Source organism: Bidens hawaiensis, unplaced genomic scaffold (assembly GCF_021521415.1).
Source record: "Bidens hawaiensis isolate Kalapana, Puna unplaced genomic scaffold, B.hawaiensis_p1.1 tig00029145_1, whole genome shotgun sequence".
NCBI lineage: Eukaryota > Viridiplantae > Streptophyta > Magnoliopsida > Asterales > Asteraceae > Bidens > Bidens hawaiensis.
The window spans coordinates 79,885-93,819 of record NW_027494808.1 but is presented as its reverse complement, the minus strand read 5'-3'; the positions used below and the strand labels follow the sequence as shown (position 1 = coordinate 93,819).

At 33.8% G+C, this 13,935-nt stretch overlaps 1 pseudogene; it reads left to right on the top strand.

The window, feature by feature from the left end:
- The first annotated feature begins 4,540 nt into the window (after window positions 1–4,540).
- The window catches only part of LOC143578327 (putative LRR receptor-like serine/threonine-protein kinase At1g07650), a 28,283-nt pseudogene continuing 18,888 nt past the window's right edge, over window positions 4,541–13,935 (top strand).

The window sequence follows — 13,935 nt, the reverse complement described above, 5'->3', positions numbered from 1 at the left end:
CTTCCAGTGGTACTATTGTCGTTTCATCAATCAAACACTTTTTCAGATTCGATACATGAAACACATCGTGAATAGTGCTTAGTTCTAAGGGTAATTTTAATCGGTAGGCTACGGGACCAATTTTTGCAACAATCTCAAAAGGTCCAATGTATCTCGGGGCTAATTTACTGGTCTTTCCAAACCTTATAACACCTTTCCACAGCGATACATTCAAAAACACCTTGTCGCCTATTTCAAAAGATAACGGTTTTCTAAGAATATCAGCATAACTCTTCTGTCGGTCCCGGGCGGCTTTCAACTTTCGTTTAATCTTGTGAATCTTATCGGTTGTTTCTTGAATCAAATCAGATCTTGAAATTTGAGTATCACCCACCTCTGTCCAACAAAGTGGTGATCTACATTTTCGCCCGTAAAAGGCTTCATAAGGTGCTGCTTGTATACTGCTATGGTAACTATTATTGTAAGAGAATTCAATGAGCGGGAGGTGTTGATCCCAATTCCCTTTGAAGTCCAGTACACAAGCACGAAGTAAATCTTCTAAGGTTTGGGTAGTTCGTTCGGATTGACCATCAGTTTGGGGATGGTAAGCGGTACTCAGGTCTATTCGGGTTCCCAGAGCTTCTTGAAGTGCTTGCCAAAAATGTGAAGTAAAGTGACTGTCTCGATCTGAAATAATCGAAAGAGGTACCCCGTGTCGAGACACAATTTCATCAATGTAAATCTGGGCAAGTTTCTCGGTAGAGTAAGTGTTACGGATTGGAATAAATTGTGCGGATTTGGTTAATCGATCTACAATTACCCAAATGGCATTGTGCCCTCGAGAGGTTTTGGGCAGATGTGTTACGAAATCCATGGTTATTTGTTCCCATTTCCACTGTGGGATTTCGGGTTGTTGTAACATTCCCGAAGGTTTTGGATATTCCGCCTTAATCCTTGCACACGTTGCACACTTACTTAGATACAAGGCTACATCCTTTAACATCTTTATACATCTTATCTGTACCTGTATGAATAGAATATTTGGACTTGTGTGCTTCATCAAGAATCAATTCACGAAGTTTATGAAGTGTTGGAATCCAGACCCGGTTTTTGTAGTAATATATTTCGTCAATTTTCTTCTCAAAATTTTTTTTCATTCCCATGTAGTTCTTCCTTTTCTAATTGATCTGCTTTTAAGGCTTCGTCTTGTGCAACACGAATTTGTTCGGTTAAGCTACTTTGGATAATCATTCCGAGTGCCCGTGCCCTTAACGATTTAACTCTGTCCTTTCGGCTTAAAGCATCAGCTACTATATTGGCCTTACCCGGATGGTATTTAATTTCACAATCATAATCATTTAATAGTTCTACCCATCTTCTTTAGAATAAGATAGCTATTAGAGAATGGGATGAGAAACTTAGAATTCACAGAGTATGAGATGGGTAAGAAGAAGCCAGCAACATCCCAATCAATTTTCATCATATCCACCGTCTCGATCTCTATCCGCATTATAATCTCTGACTGATGCAACAACTTAGTTGGGCTCTTTAGATGGGCTATTAGGTTGGGCCATGTTGGGCGTATGGTTCATAACATTACCCCACCCTTTCAGAATCACCTTGTCCTCAAGGTGAAAGGAATTTCCTAACGGGTCGGGTTGAAACAAGTATAACCGCATCATGTATATAAACACCAAAACACGGGCAATAAACGCCACACCAATCCTTTAATTTGATCGAGGTTGACTTTGTAGTCAGTGCTGACCAAAACTTCGAACCCATTCCACATATCATTTTAGATCCGTAAAAATCATTTGTGAGAAAAAAATAAGCATAACCCACAGAAACCGCTTTATGCGTGCTTTCATAAATGACCAAAATACCCTTGATGGTATAAAATTGTGTTGGATAATGCTTGAATTTCATTTTGTGTTTCCGGATGAAGACCGATATACCCTTTACAAAAATAAAGTCACTTGGAGCTTCCAAGTTGAATGTATTAATTACTTGGGGGTCCACACTACAAGTTTCACCACAATGAAAATAACAGAAGTTGAACTGCAACTAAGGTCATAAAAGTCAGCCCACAATCCTTAACTACTTCAACAAATGAAATGATTTCATTGAATTGATCTTTAGCAGTAGCACAGTTAATGGACATCGAAAACCTCAAGCAACTTGTAATCTTATAAAACTACTGCGGCCAACCACACACTTGATCTGGACTGATTTTTATGCGCAGGGCGCACCAGAACTTAACGTTGATCAAAAGAGTCAACATATCCCATAATTCATATTTGAGCACCAAAAAGTCAACTTGGATACCAATTTCAAATTTGTCAATATCTTGTCTTCTGGATAACAGGTGCAACTGGACCAAATATATAAACATATTCCAAAATTTACATTTGATCACCAAAAAGTCCATTGTGACCTAAACTTCAGATTTTTCCGCATACTCTCTTGTGTATAAACTTAACAGCTTGACCAAAATGCCCCTACTAGCACCTTTCCTCATATAATAACTCCGAGGCCACCGCCATACCATAGGAATAGTAACAGAAGGCTCAAAAATGGAAAAATAAAAGGTGGGCGCAAAATTATTAACAATTAAGCTTTGTATGTTTGCTGTGAATACTATTCTTATGTTACCATAATCAATCTCAAAATTTCTCATAGCCTCGGCTAAGCTATGTGCAACTAAAGAGTGGTCAGAAATAGTAACCGGAAAAACTTGAAAACAGGAGTCCATCATCTGAGTATACCCAGTACTCGAAAAGCGTGCACAACGACCTAAAATAACAAATAAAATTGGAACCATATACCCATAGATCCAATCTGAGTATGACTATAAGTAGCATGTGCATTATTTGTTGAAGGCCATACCATTCAATTAGGAATGTTGTGACCAAAATAAAAAAAAGAGGGGGCACCAAGGTGGCTTACCTAATGATCAACCGATTCATTTCTTCAAGAATTATTACCGTAGCCGAGTTACGAAGCTGCGGAATAGCGTCACCACCATGCTGAAACCACTTAACATCCCCATTAAGATACGGCGTTGTTATGGGGATTGGGTCAGTTTAAAAACCAAAATTTGTTCCGATCAATTCGTCAAGGTGCATAGGTAACATAGCCCGAATTGACCGGAGTAATTCAGACGTTTCACTTACTTGAATCGACGTTGTAGACCAAGAAAGTACAGGTTGAACCTGCTCATTACCATAATCATTTTTGCAAGTGACTGGTTCTCAACATGTATATGGAGGAAACACTTAGCTAAAGGAATTGTAATAGGAACAAAACTAAAAGGACTCGGCGAAAGTATCTCATGGCCTTCTTGTTGATAAAAATGAATTTGGTATGTTGGAGCATCTAATTCTATAACCATAACCACATCATCAAGTGTATTTAAAACAATAATTATAGGTAATGGTCCCCATTTACACCAATCAAAATGAACACTAACAGGAGACTCATTCTGCAAATAATCAATAGAAGGTTTAATAACAGATACCCCATTCTCTCTGAATGGTATAGACATTCCAACCTCTCGATGACATTGAAGTTTTTCAGTAGAGGTTAAACCATGAACCCCATAATATTTTGTTTCTTCAAAATCAACACCAAAAGGCGAACAAGAACCAACAACCACAAAGCCAGTGAAAATATCTAATACCTCAAAATCAATGGTGTTATGATCGTATTTTGCAATTTCATTGTCAAAACCGCCAGGCATTTCATCAAACACTTGAAGTGCATATTCATTTTCGGTAGATACTAACACAAACACGCTCTGACCATTCTATGAAAAAACAAATCGGTGCACAACCAAGATACAATCTAATTCCTTCAACTGAGAAAATCCAAATCTAACCACCGAGCAATAGAATTCCAAAATTTGATGCTATAACACAACCTCCACAGATATGATCCAACACTTCCACCGAATTCGAACACATCAGGCAATAAATAGAAGGGATATCTAAACCTTTTATGCTTAAATTATACCTCGTTGGCAAACGATCCAATAGCAATCTCCAAACCAAAATATTGACCTTTCTAGGCGTACACTTGTTCCATCTCGTTGGAGAATAACCACTCGGAGCCTCCCACCGATCAAGATACGATCTAATTCCTTTTACCGAGAAAAAGATCATCTGATTCCAGCTTCCACCTTCACTTATCATCATAATTAGACAAGGAAAAAGAAGAGAGAATGGATATCATCTCGATACGTTGAGCATCCTCCACCCCACCCCTCAATTGCCTTCTCCAATTCCACACCCAATCCTTGTCAACCAACTTCTCATTAAGGAAGCAATCTTTGTTTATCTCTAGATTGAATAATCTAGGGAACTGAGAACGCAACGGACTATTTCCAATCCACACATCTTTCCAAAACAAAGTACTATTCCCATTCCCAACTTTTTTTCTAATAACCGAAAGCGGAATTATGTTTTCATCGTTGAGTTTACTGATTGACTTAACTATCATTTCCCAAATCCAATTCCCTTTAATGTTTTGGACCAATCCATGTTGATCAATGTTATTCCGGTAAATGGACTTAATCCATGTTGATCAAGGAGTTCTAAATTACGGTAATTTCATATGGAAATTAGAATAGTTAAAATCGTGTCTGAATCATTCTGACTCATGTTATTGCTGAATGGGATACAAGCTTATTCAGATCTGGCTCATTCAGATCTAAATGAACCAAACCACCCTTTAGTTTTTTAGGATAAAAACTAAATGGATGGTTTGAGAATTCAGGTTGGGCACTTGGATTAGGGCTAATATAAAGTATAATTTATAACAATTGAGTTAGCCCGCTTTGCATAAAGAGTATACTTTAATTTTATTTAAGTATAATATGGATAATATGGATATTTAAATGGTGTTAAAGTTAATTAAAAGTTAATATTTAATTAATACTTTACAGTCATTTTATCCAACCCGTTTTGGGTATAATCGTAAACCAAACCGTTTGCAATGTTTTTGAAACTTTGAAGCCGACCGACCGGAAGTAAAAGCAAAAACTGACTATGAAACCAAACCGGTGACGGGTTTGAACGGTTTCATGGTTTTAAACTGAACATGAACACCCCTGCAAATCGGGCAATATGGGCAGTATACCTGACAGGTGGGCGTGGGAGAAGGGATGGTGTACTAACGTAAGAACCCAATATCTTATCATAATTCTTTTACGTCAATTAATCACGTAAAAGTTTTAAGTGGTCCATCACTCCTGCATTATATATAGTATAGATATGTAAATTTACAAATACTTAAAAAAAAGTTGTCCTATTTGAAAAATCAAAGATCATCGAGAGCAAATATTTCAAATTAAATTAGTCATTCCCACTTTGATTGTGTGGTAAGGTGTTTAATATGTGAAATATAAGGTAAATGATTCAAACCCTGTATAATGCAATATTTTCAAACAAATTAAAAAATCAACTAAAATAAAGATGAAATTGTTGTAGTAATTTTAGTTTTGGTGTTAAAGGAATGACATATTTGTATTGGGATAACACATTTATTAGAAGCATTTTTTGTTATTTAAGTATTGAACAAAATTTTAACTTTTACCTCCATCATTCAATTTTTATCTCTCTTTATTTATACAATAACCTATTAAAATCACAACGGAATCCATAACAGATCATAGATAGTTTGGGCTCATAGTAGTCAATTAAGTTAAAACAAATTTGTAGTTCAAAAAGAAAAATAATTTCAATGAATTTAAAACTTAAAAAAAAATATCTTAGAACTTCAATTTGGCTATGATACAATTCGTGCTAGCTAAAGTGCATTTGATAGGCTACCTTTTTAAACAGATTTAAGTGAGACACTTCACTCTCTTATGTTATATGACTTAGTATAACTAGTAACTCTACATAAATTGCATATTATGTTATGACTACTTCACCAATGTTTCTTCTTTCCCTTGTGACCATTACATATGAGAATAAGATGTAGTTTAACGTAAATTTATGTAACATGTGATTTTATAGTGGTTATATGCGTTAAAAGTTGTTATATGACTTTTACGTGTTACGTTTTCAACAATGTTTTTAGATTTTTTTTTTACTCATTTTGTCAACATAACTTCTCATTTTATGTTGGTTAAAGATCAACATACAAAGTAAATTTAATATAAGTGGCATGCTTTTATAACATAGTTTTAAGTAACCATAATAAAGTGGCATGTTATATATTAGAGCTCGATGTTCTTAATATCTCCAAGTTTGAGCTTATTTTTTTATGTTTGAACTTGAGTTAAGACTCGTCTCAAACAAACTTAAGCCATGTTCGAGTTCAGTTCAGTTCCTTGATAGAAGTTTAACATGTTTACAATAGTTACAAACTTATATAAGATTAATGCTAATATCTGTTTATATAATCTAATGAAAATAAGTTTCACTTGATGTTAAAACATATTATAGGTTCAAAGGATGTAATTACGAAAATAAAAAGATTTTATGTTGATAATTTCGATAATGCAATAATTTGTTTCAAACTTATATTTAAACATATTATAATAAATGCATTAAATGTTATGCTAAAAATGAAAAATAAACAAAACCAATTCACATTTATTATATGGTTTATTTATTATAAGGATTAATGACGTATAATTATTAAGTTAAGGCACTAAATCTTGCAGTTTGAATAGTTATATTATATATATATATAATACTAGTTTTTATCCCCCGTATTACGGGGGTTGTGTTTCTTTTGCGTGTCTAATATTTATATTTTTTGGATTTTATTTTTTATTTTAAGAAAGTTAATAATATACTTAGAGTACAAATAAATGAGATGTTATAACCCGTTTAAAAACTATGGGTTTTTTACTATAAAATTGTTACTTAATGTAAATAATATCTTTCTCTTAGAAAAACTGGATACTAATTTTCAGTATATCCCTATTTTATAAGATTTCATATCAAGGTGAGATTATTTTTTAATATAATGAGATGTTATAACGCGTTTAATGTTATATGGGTTTAGTGAGACTCATACCCGTGAATTGAGGCCAAATGCATGAGAAACCTTCATTTACAAATAAAACAATCTGATGGCTTGAGAGAATGTAAGAAGCAACCATAGAGCTTTTAAGGATTTCGTTTATATATATTTAAGTTTAAGATTCTTTGTTTTATAGTTTTTCTTTCATTTTCCTTTTTTTATTTGCGCGCAACATGTATCGTAATTTATTTTCATGCTCATATGTTGTTTTACATTATTCGTTTATAATATTTATATATATTTTTTAATTTTAATTTTATTTATTGTAAGAAAGTTAATAATATACTTAGGATTTGATGATAAAAGGGTTTCACAAATAAATGAGTTTTATTTATTGTAAGAAAGTTACGATATACTTATGATTTGATGATAAAAGGATTTCATAAATAAATGAGATGTTATACCCGGTTTAAAAGTTGTTCGGGTTTAGTGAGACCCATGACCCACTTATTTTTTTTCACCATAAAATTGTTTCTTAATTATAAATATTTTTTTTTAAATGGATATTGGTTTTTAGTTCCCTGTTTTATAGGATTTTTCATATTAAATATTTGATGAGATTAATTTTTAATATAATGAGATGTTATAACCCGTTTAAGGGCTATATGGATTAGGTGAGACCCATACCCATGAATTCGGGTCGAATGCATGAGAAGCATTCATTTAAAAATAAAGCAATTTGATGGCTTGAGAGAATTTAGAGAGTTTTCATTTATATATATTTAAGATTTAAGATTTAAGATATATGTTAATTTCTAGTATATATATGGAGCTCACTAAAAGGAAACCAGCTTTCTGGGCCATTTCCACATGCGATAACCAGAATGACCAAACTTGAAGAATTGTAAGCGCCATCACCACTTCTTCACTGATTTAAATATAAATAATGAATAATTTAAGAGTATATATAATTACATGTGTACATCTACTTAAATTTGATTGTCATTTGCCTCAACTTTTTTTTTTAGGATTCTGGAAGGAAATCGCTTTTCAGGGCTCATGCCTGAAGAGATTGCAAACTTAAAAAATTTGAATAAGCTGTACTATTTTTTATCTTCTCCAAGTTTTTTTTTCTTTACCTCTTTTAACTTATATAATTTGCTTTCAAAAACCAAGAAGGAAAAGTAATATCATTATTGTAAAACTTTGTATATCCAGTATTATATCTTCAAATAATTTCACTGGGGACTTGCCTACTGCATTTGCCAAACTTTCCAACTTGACTGATTTGTAAGTATAAATCTTGTAACTTGGATGATAATCCATAAAAATGTGATTTTGTACACCATATTTTGTTTTGTTGGATATATATATATATATATATATATATATATATATATATATATATATATATTTTAAATTTATCCCTTACATTGTTTCTAACTTTTTTTTAAGCGGTAAAATTATCCCACTGCCAATATCACTTCCCATCCATAAAGGTCAACGTTTTCTTAACTTTGTGAGCTCTTTACATTTTTAGGAGGATAAGCGACAACAATTTCACCGGAAAGATACCAAACTTCATTAACGCGAGAAAACTTAAGAAATTGTAAGAGTCTTCAGCTTGTAGGGAAATTATATAGAATGTAATGTATTTTGATATACTTCTGTTTTAACCATTGAACTTGCCAAATGTTTTGATCTAAGGTAACGTGGTTTTCAAATTTGTGGGTTTTTTTTTAATATGGCTTGCCCTTCTGAAATTATATATTTTAAAGTTCAATGGTGTCACGGGTTGAAACAAAGTGGTTACCACAAAAGGAAATTCGTTTATAGTACGTTGCTAGTTTTCCAATATGTAGATGGAATTATCATCAATCTCCAAGGTTTTATTAACAACACATATAAATATATCAACAATATATTGGTTTATGATGCAGACATATACAATGTTGTTCTTTTGAAGGGCCGATCCCTTCTAGCATCTCAGGCTTAACAGAACTAGTTGATCTGTATGTCTTTTTCCACTAATTTTTTTATCTGGTATTTGTTTTTATGCAAAGTGTTACGTCTTTTCACTTTTTTGTTTTTTTCACTATATTTATCTTGTTATACAGGAGAATTAGTGATTTGAAAGGTGAAGCTTCTACTTTCCCTATACTAAAGGATATGACATGGCTAAATATATTGTGAGCTTTTTACTTTTTGTGATGATTCTTATAAATGGCTAATTGGTCTTCAATCATTAGCCATAGGGTATATATAGTTACAACTGGGTGACTTTCTTGGCGCGTTGTGCCGGACTAGTGATGTTTGAGTGTTTGTACGCGTGTTGCGGCAACAAGCCAGCACGAATTTAATCGGTATTGGGTTACGTTACCCGAACTAAACAAAAAAAATTAATTTGTCAACACCTAAATACATCAAATAAACATATTTAAAAGAAAAACAAAATAAACATGCGTTGAGGCGGATATCCGACAAGAATATGGTATAATGGTGGCACTCGTATAACTTATGATACGAAAAATAACATATGTAAAATGATGTTTAGTGATCAGTAAAACACGGGCGTTGTGACGACAAATCGACGTGAATTCAATAGGTATTGAATAAGTTCATTGTAATATCGAAAATAAACCTTGATAATAATTTAGATAAATTAACATATTTAAAAAAAATAAAAAAACAAAAAAATATTTAAAGAAAGAAGGTCTCCACATAACCTAAAAACAATTATCAAAAAAATGTTATAGATGTGCCTTGAACTTTTTTCTAATTTTCCAGTCTCTAACAAACTCATCAACACCACCAAGTTATCACAATTGATTAACTGTCAAAATGATTTACATAAAAATTAAACTAAACTAATAAAATATTAAAAAAAATATTTTATGACACCAAACTTCTCAATTGTATTAATTAGACTAGCCTGGTGCCCGCGTGATACAGTGGTGGACCTGCAAACGCAACCGGTGTTAGTACATTTGTAACCTCGCAACGATATGTGTGTAACTCGAAGGTGGTATGCATTTAACATGGCATCGGACGCGTAACCGGTGCCAGTAAGTACACCACACAATGCCTAGATGCGAGCAAATCGATTTGTATAAACATTGTCATATGCGTAACTGATGCTTGAGTAATTTGTGGCGACAATCAAGAAACAAAGATGAAATGTATTATAATTTCAAATAAACTACTTTTTAACCAAATCCGTTTTGACGAACTTGTTCCGACCCAAAAATGTTTTAACCCGAAACCCGTTTTGGCATGGCCCCTTTCAATCTAAACCTATCCTGACAATAACTAAATTAACTTTTTTTTGTATTAAACTTATTCCAACCTTAACCTGTTCCGACACCGTTAGCCGAACTCGCCCAACCTGTTGTCGGTAATTACTAGTAATCACGTAACATGTTAGTTTTTTTAAAATTAATATAACAATATCATACTCAAATTAAAGAGAATAAAATGCTCTTTTTTATGGTGTACGTTTTTAGAAAAAATATTAATGTGTGAAAAAAGTTTTGGCCGTTAAAAAGTCGTGGGGGTAGTTGGTTTATAAAAAGGGGAAAATGTGTAATTATTTATAAATTAACTAAAATTGATTGTAGTTGAAGGACCATTATTGTAAATTATTCTTGAATGAACAAAGACTATATTACCTATCCATTTTTAAAATTTTATGCATTTATTACTTGTAAAATATGCAACAAAAATGATACCTCTTAAATTCACTCCTATATTATAATATTATATATATATTATAGATAATATGAGCCAATGTATTTTGGGATAAGATTTACAAGTTTCAAACTAATTATATTTGATTTACAATATATCTCCTAAATATATTGTATAAAAATCTTTTCGGTGATCCATTGGTTGAAAGGGTATGTTGTAGGATACTTGAGAAGGAGTCTTGGAATATATTTTGTTCCCCTTCTATATATTATCACAGAAAGATATACTTTTACCTTTTGATCAGTTACAATCATATATATGGTATGTGGTAGGATACTTAGGAATTGCTTGATCTATGGAAGACTACCTGACTATTTTGGGAATTTGTATTACCTTTCTACTCTGTAAGTAATTCACATTATGGATTATCGTTGGATAAAATTTTCAAAGGGGTGTACAAAACTACAAATCTTAGTTTTGAAGCTGATTATATGATTATCGGACTTAAATAATTTACAATTATAATTAGTTAGTTTTAAATTTTTGGTTGAAACCAGCTAGCTGCTATAAATTGATTATCTAAACTTCTAGAGGTAAACATGCATAATATGCCTTTTCTTTTTGCCACCTACTTTAATCTAATTTGAAAGTTTCCTTTCTTTTTTTCCACAAAAATTGTCCTTTTAATAGATAGTAATTGGAATTATCAGAATTTGTTAACAACCAACCATGTGATTATCTGGTTAATACATCATACACAACCAAATAGATGTTGGATTTTATGGACGTTTCGGGTCAAGCCAACGTGACCGACCCGAACGTGACCCGGACTGAGTTACACCAGGGGAGAGGAGATAAAGGCCTATTTAAATGTTAATTAGGCCCGACACAATTAATTAGATGGACATGATTATGGACTAGGCTTGGTTTTGTTAATTGGGCTCAAGCCCAATTGGTTAACTTGGTTAAACCCTACTAATAATACTATATATATAATAAGATATTATTTGAAATAAAACTTTAACAAAACTTATAAAACCCTAGCTGCCATAAGAATCCGGCGCCGAATTCCGGTGAACCGGTTTTCCGGCGAACCGGTTTTCCAGCCGCCACACATCATACCCAGCCACCACTATTGCTCTCCGGTCATCGCAAGATCCACCGCAGCTCCATATTAGCTCCGGTGTAACCGAGATCTGAAATCTCGGTTTTCCGGCGACCTAGTTCTTCTTCTCCGGCGAGCCACGTTTTTCCGGCGAACAAGATTTTGGGAGCTTCTGCTGCTATTCACTGTTGTGTTGCTGTCCTATTATTGTCCTGACTCTGTTTAGCTGCTGTCCGCCACAAGACTTGCCGCCGCCATGTGTCTGCCGTCGCCGGATTAAACCCGCCGCCGCCGTGAACCACTGTAGCGCCGAATCTGTTGTCGGATCTTGGATTGTGTCATCCTAGCATCTCTCGTCAACCCTCGGTGTCTTCCCGGTTTGTGTATAACCGAGGTATATCGAAAACACCCTATGGTTGATTATTATTTATGTTACTCGTGCTCGTACACGTTTGTAATCGGATCCGGTTTCGGGTTTCATTTTGGTTCATTTTAACTCGTTATATCCGCTGCGTTTTATGACTCGTTCATATACTCGTTTATTAATAATGATTAATAACTATTGAAACGATTCTTTTAACTAAAACGGGTTCAAATATAATAACCGTTTTCGTTCCGAACCACCGTAGTAATCCCTACAGTGGTATCAGAGCCACGGTTACCACGTACGAGTCGATATCGGTTCGTTTAAAACCGGATCTACATCTTAAACTTTAAATCGTTTAAAGTTTATAGATCTAGAATTATTTTCGGGTGATTTTGAGTTGGTCAAAGTTTTGTTTATTTTATTTGACCAAGTCAAAACGACCTGAAATTTTATTTATTGTAAATATGTAAATCCGGCCCCGACCTATGTGTCTGTTTGGTTGTGTTTGGTGTTTGAGCTTGTTTTGGCCATATGGTTGGTTCAAAAGTTGTAAAAAGGTTATTATTTAATTTTCGGTTTTCTTTTGGCCATTAAGATGGTTCAAATTTGTAATAGGACATATTAATGTTAGTTTATAAATTTGTAATTAAGAAGACGCGAAGATAACCGAGGACGAGCTCGAGGACCATTTTGGAGTTAGTGGGAGTTTGGGCAAGACGACGGGATGCACGGCGTATTCCATCCTTGTGGTTGTTTGTGTTGTGACCCCTTGACCCGATCGGTCTCCCTAATTGGCTCTAGCGAGACCGATCAACTTTTGGCCATAAAGGATTTACATATTTTTGTTATTTGCTATTTGTGGTTGCTTGGTTTGATTATAATAGGATTATAATATCTCCAACCTAATACCAAATAAATTGGAAAATAAACATTTTATTAATCGATTTTGTTTTGCAACTAAAAGGCGTTTTGATTTCCAAAACTAATAAGTTATTTTAACTTAAAATTGGTTAGTCATATCGCGACAAACTTAGTTTTTAATAGGTTATCTAAAACTAAGTGTCCTGAGAGATGAAATGGTTCATCTATTCGTCCCGATAATAAATACAGTAAAATTTGACTTTTACTCTATTTGGTAAATTTTAAAATTAATCCCAATTTAAAACCAATAGTTTATGCCAATCCTACTACAAGTCACACTTGAGGCATACTGCGAAATTTCGAGTGTTTGGAGCTACAGCACCGCACTTGTTTTCTAGCCTATCCCATCAAGGTGAAAGCGCTTCGTTGACACATCCGGCCCTTTCACACGTCACGGTACTAGGACAACTATTATTTTACTCTCCTGTTACGTGCTAAAGCTGTCTGGAGACTTAAAATGGGCAAAGATGAGACTAAACGTATCTATACAAACAATCGTTGTCTCTATAGGCCTCATAACCGAGAGTTGTGCTCTATTCACAATTGGCAATCGTTGTCAGTCTGCCTAACCACTTATTAATGTTGTGTGCTACAGCTGCCTTTAATAACTGGAAGCCAGATTCTCATACTCCTAATTAATTAATGTTATTGGGTCATTAATAATAGGACTACAACGTCGAAAATACTAATTAAATTTACTTTTGCTTAATTAATCAGATGTCGTCAAACGAAATTTCACCCTACGCTTTTAAAACTATCCTTGAAAAGGATAAACTGAATGGTACCAACTTCATCGAATGGCACCGCAACTTAAGACTTGTTCTTACCATGGCAAAACGCCTGTATGTTCTCGATGGACCTGTTCCAATCGAGCCTGAAAACATGTAAGGCCCCGAACCCG